Raw genomic sequence first — 6,000 nt, forward strand, 5'->3', positions numbered from 1 at the left:
AAAGACTAGGTATCAGTGATTGACTGTGCATTAAGAAATTTTGTAAAAAATCACTGCAGAGGCATAATTTATCAGTAGCATCACGAACCATTTTATCTGCCTAGCATTTGCTATAAACATTTCTCACAAAATAAAGACGACAGCTAACTCCATGTAGTTCTACTGCCCACACCCACTGTGACTGTTTTAGCCACTTTTGGCAGCGGTAAAACTCTACATGAGCAGCAATAATGTGAGTGTGTTTATAAAGCGATAGGTAGAAAGTAACTCACACAGCTGACTGAAAGAAAGATTTGAAGATTCTTGTAAGGGGATCAGCTGAAACACCAACTGATACATACAAAGTGAAATTCATCACAAAAAAATGGCCTCGCACAAGTTTACATGTGTTACCCCAAATGCCTGGAAATGTTGCTGGAGGCATTTTTCATAAGCATCCCAGTCTTCTGCTGCATTGCCATACACAGGGAACGGTGGTAGATATATTGTTGGTGGGGCCGCCAGTTGTGCCATTGTAGTTGTTAAACTGGAAATAGCAACTGTCATTGCCTGCTATTGCTCAAGAAAAGATGAAGCACTGCCTCCATGGAAATTAAACTCAAAGGACCAATGACTGAGATGGAATATGTGGAATAGAATACCATACTCATAGCCAAGAAGCATTATAACCCAAGAACACCGTAATTTATTGCTTGACCAATATAGACACATGGAAGACAAGATAAATACAATTAGCAATACACAAGTGGCCAGTGGAGCCTTGTGCTCCGGCCTACATACAGAGGGCCCAGAAAAATTTAGACACTGTTTGATAGTTAATATCTTGGGAACATAATGAAATATCATTGCAATTTTGCGTGGTAGTGTAGTCTATTCTTTTCTCAACAGGACTTGGTGTGCGTTTTCCAGCAGATGACAGTGCAGCAGTGAACGAAGTAAGAGTGTTGTCTGAGCAACACAAGGCTGTATTGAAGTTGTACTAGAAGTACGAAAACGTGATGGAGCTACAACAGTAATCGCACAAAGTGTATGGAATTCAGCCACCAACACCTATAACAATTTATTGTATTCGGGATGAATTTGAAGTTGACTTTATTGTTCAGGATTTGCATAAGGAAAAATTATCGGCAAGTCCAGCTTCCAGCGTTGCTGGACATTTACTAGGTCACCTAAAATATCTGGGGAGTAGGGTGCATGTGAAAGTGGGGTAAGCCAAGCAAGTGCACGACAAATTTTGAAGGTCGCAAAGTGGAAAGTGTACATTCCAAGATTAATGCAACTATGAATGAGGACGACCTAGATTGAAGGATGGAGTATTGCGAGTGGTTTGAAGGCGTGCTTCACGAGGATGAATGGTTTGCAGGGATGGTTATCTGGTCTGATGAGGTACAATTCAAACTTAATGATACTGTAAGCTGCCACAGCTGTGTGTACTGGGGCTCCTGAAATCCACATGTTCATGTGGACAAATGCTTATCTACTGGGTGTCAGTGTGTGTTGTGGTCATCACATGGTTTAATTGGCCCATTTTTCTTTGAACGTACCGTAACAGGTGAGGTGTGTCTTCACATGCTGCAAACATTGATTTTACCTTCCATCCTAGAGGGGTTTGGAAATGAAAGATTTTTACCTACAACAATATGGTGCTCAACCTAACTACCACAGAGATGTCAGAGCCTACCTGAATGATGGATTGGTTGAAGAGGAGCTGTTGAGTACCCGCCATGGTCTCTAGATCTTACACCTCTGGACTTTTACATATGGGAGGACCTTGAAAAATGAAGTTTATAAACAGAAGCCAGCTACACTGAATGAGCTATGAGCTACCATTGAGGCATCCTGTGCGGCTATCACACCAGCAGCACTGACATCCGTAGTTCAGTCAACAGTTCAGCATCATCGAAATTGTTTGGCTGCTAATGGGGCTCACTTTGAACACACAAAATAACCTTCCCCATCTGCAAGAATTGTAATGGTATGTCATTTTGTTCCATTAATATTGACTGTCAAAAGTGTGTCTACATTTTTCTGGACCCCTCTGTACACATTAGTTCCAACAGGGGGCACAGTCGGCAGGCTGCACAGGCAACTGCTGTGGTATTAGCAGTCCAGATGGCCTGTAGCGGCTGAATGAAGAACTAACTATGAATCAGTGCACACAAAATTGGTAGTTACAACACATATATTGCAAAATTGTCACCAAACTTTGTGCGTATATCTGGCATGTAGAATCATGTAAATATCACTTTATAAATGCTATCTATAAATGAAAATAGACTGAAGAGGTACTGAGGAAAGCGTGTATAAAGTTTTTAGTGCAAGCAAAAAACGTAATTGAGTATTAGCAAGCAGAACATTTTCTTCAATGCACTGACCAACAAACTCACAACAGGCCTTCCCTTCCCCTCCCCTTTTGCTACACATCTAGGTGAAAAATAGACCTTAAGCAGCAGCAGCATACCAAGATTATTTCATGGAGAGGTCATATTATTCAACATTTCTGAATATTACATCCAGGTTTCTGTGTATCAGTCATGCATAACTAACTGTTCAGCAACTGAGACAGACCTACTGATCAGCAAGCGTAAAAAGTAAAATTTTTACCAGTATTGCCTATTATATCTTTTCTGACCACCATATTTCCCTGCAGGATTTGTTCTAACAGCGCAGGGGCAGCTAATTATTGGTAGTCAGCCATCTGTAGTAAAAATTTTACTCTGCATGGAACTCCAATATACCTTTGGTTAATGAAAAGTATAGTTCGTGTATTCACTTTTTCACAAGTAGAGAGAGAGAGGCTTAAATATTCCCCTATCTTGCATCATTCTACAGAGACGGGGTCAAGAGAGTTTTCCAGAAGCCAGCGAAAAAGATCGGCTGCGAATCTCATGTAAGTTACTTCGATAAAAGAAGGGGGAAGTTTGTATGTCTATTTCTCATTTTAAATTGCCATCAAAAACGTTAGAACTTTTACCTGCAAACAAGCAAAAACTGGTTACGTAACTTTATTTTCGTCATGCTGATAAAACTGTATGCCTATCCTCTTATGCATGTATTTAGCTTTGTTGTTAATAATAAATTACTGCAGAGCCTTGAACAGAGAACTGGACCCAGTAATTGAAGAAGGGCATAGGAGAACTATTTCACACCATATATATCACTCATCTTCACATGTAGCAAAATTCTAGAATGTGTATTACATTCAAACATAATTACCCGCTTGAAACAAGTAACATGTCCATATATCTCAAAAACATCAGCCATAATATGAAACCCGGAGTCTTTCATGGCTGCATGACTGGATAAAATCCTTTCGGTTTTCAAGCCGCATCAATCCCAATAAAATTCTTGAGCTTTCGATTTTGCACCACTTGACCTTGTTGCATACGGGATATTTATGGTAACTCAGCTGCTACGAGAAATGATATGTCTGGTCATCATTTGTGATATTTTAAGTGCTGTGTGTAGAAATATCCACTGTGCTAAAGAAAATATGGACACCATATTTGTAACTGAGCTGATAACTTATTGACAGGCAGAGTCCTACCTGTATGCAAAGTTATCCATATACAAAAGAAAAATGTTTCTTTGCCTTGGTGTGATACTTTAATGGATTTGTAGACAAAACTGGCTGCACATACTTTTCATGGATTATGTGATTTTCTGTGGTGATGATGTAATAACTGATAAAAATTTTAATGGCTTCTAGCGAGATTTTGACAATATATTATTCACCTATTGTGAACTCTAGCTTTTTATGTAGCGCATATTCTGCCGAAACTGCAGAAGAATATACTTGTTTGACTAAATACACACTGCTCAAAAGAATTAGGGGAATACATGTATCAACATCCGGTATGTGGAACCTATTTTGATACAGGCATTACATGCGGTCATATTGCATTGCTTTAGATCTTCACTTTCAATGTATGCAACAAATAAAGGCATTTGGCATCTGTCAGCCATGTTTTGCATTATAGTGTTGTGTGACTCCTCAGAAGGAAGTGAGTACCAGTGTCCCAGTGTTCTCTAGTGAGGGACACAGGTGGCAGTTGTCATCTGTTAATGTTGTATGCAACCAAGCACAGACAATACATCATCTCAATGCAATGCAAATTGCAAGGGCTGTCTGTTTGATCCGAGAAGGATGGACTGTCCGTCATGTTGCTGTAGATGCCAGTGTGTCTCCATTATTATGCATAGGTTGTGGGCACGCTACTGTGAGACAGTACTCAAGGTGAGTTGTACTAGGTCACTGAAGCAGTACGAACCCAATTGAAGACCAATATCTGGCTATCTCTGCATTGTGGTGTTGTTCAGCTGCCACCAGAGCACTGCAACATGAACCTTATAAGCTTCACTGTAGCTGCTGTGTCCAATCAGACTGAAAGTAACAGGTTACAAAAAAGGATCTTGCCACCCAGACACCCTGTTTGAGTACACAGCTTGACACAACATCTCACAGCTCACAATTAGTTCTGCTGTTGCCACATCAATTGGCGACTTTGTCGGTGGTGAAACATGTTATTCACAGGTGAGTTCAGATTTCCTCTGATGCAAAGTGATGGTCATGTTCGTGTGTGGAGACACCGTAATGAGCAATATGTGCCAAATGTTGTCCAAGAAATTGACAGATTCAGCCAAGGTTTTTGATGGTGTGGGGAGACATCAGTGTTGACCACTGTACAGATCTTGTCATTGACCATGATTGCCTTACTGCCAGGCAGTGTATTGAAGAGATCCTGTTGGAACATGTGGTGGCTGCTGCATACAGTAGTGGCCCTGAATTCCTTCTCATGTGTGTGATAATGCAAGGACCATGTGGTGGATGCTACGAGAGATATCTTGTGATACCTGGACATTAGAGTAATGGACCCTGCCTAAATCACATCAAGCATATGTGGGACATGCTTGACATACATATTTATGGTCATCCTGCTCCATCACAGACTTTCAAGGGTTCTCATTGAAGAATGGGGACAGATATCACAGGGTGACCTCTGTAGACTTTTACAAAGCGTGCCACATAGGTGTCAAGCAGTGATAAACGTTCACGGAGAGCATATGCATTATCGAAACTCTTAAAGTCCTATGAAAAGCACCCAGGAGAACGGGATGAATAATTGTTTCCACTTTGTTTTTGGTACCTGTTGGTCCTTTCAGTTCTTTCTATGTAAAAGAACAAGGATGTAATGTTTTGTTGTGTACTTAATTTGTGAGAGATTAACAGAAAATTTGGTAATATATCCAGTCCTCAATAATTGCTCAATAGAGTATGGCAGATGGCAAAACTCGTGTTCCTCTAATTCTTTCGAGTAGAGTACATATTTTTTCTATTCCGAATCCTAGAGGGCTGTTGCAGAATGCTTTGCTTCTCCGCAGCCAAATCACAGCAAACTGGGAGCGGGACAATTGGGTTCCCACTTGAGTGTGTTTGGGAAGGAATTGGCATTTCCCAGATGAAACTCCCATCCTGCAGCCCCTAAAAGAAATGTGTTTCTGGGGCTGTTTTTCCAGACAAAACATAGCAAGATGGCTGTGTGCTTTTAGTTAGGAGTGTTAGTAAGAAAGTGTTGCCTCCTTTTTTTTATTTTATAAGAAAAATAAATGCCATATACACCAAAGAGCCAAAGAAACTGGTACACATGCCTAATATCATGTAGGCCTCCGCGAGCACTCAGAAGTGCCGCAACATGACATGGCAGGGACTCAACTAATGTTGGAAGTAGTGCTGGAGGGAATTGACACCTTGAATCCTGCAGGGATGTCCATAAATCCATAAAAGTACAATGGGGTGCAGATCTCTTCTGAATAGCACATTGCAAGGCATCTCAGATATGCTGAATGATGTCCATGTTGGAAGTAGTGCTGGAGGGAATTGACACCATGAATCCTGCAGGGCTGTCCATAACAATTCTGGGTGTGTCGGGTATTGCATTATCCTGCTGAATTGCCCAAGTCTGTTGGAATGCACAATAGACATGGATGGATGCAGGTGAT

Source organism: Schistocerca americana, chromosome 5 (assembly GCF_021461395.2).
Source record: "Schistocerca americana isolate TAMUIC-IGC-003095 chromosome 5, iqSchAmer2.1, whole genome shotgun sequence".
Classification (NCBI taxonomy): Eukaryota; Metazoa; Arthropoda; class Insecta; order Orthoptera; family Acrididae; genus Schistocerca; species Schistocerca americana.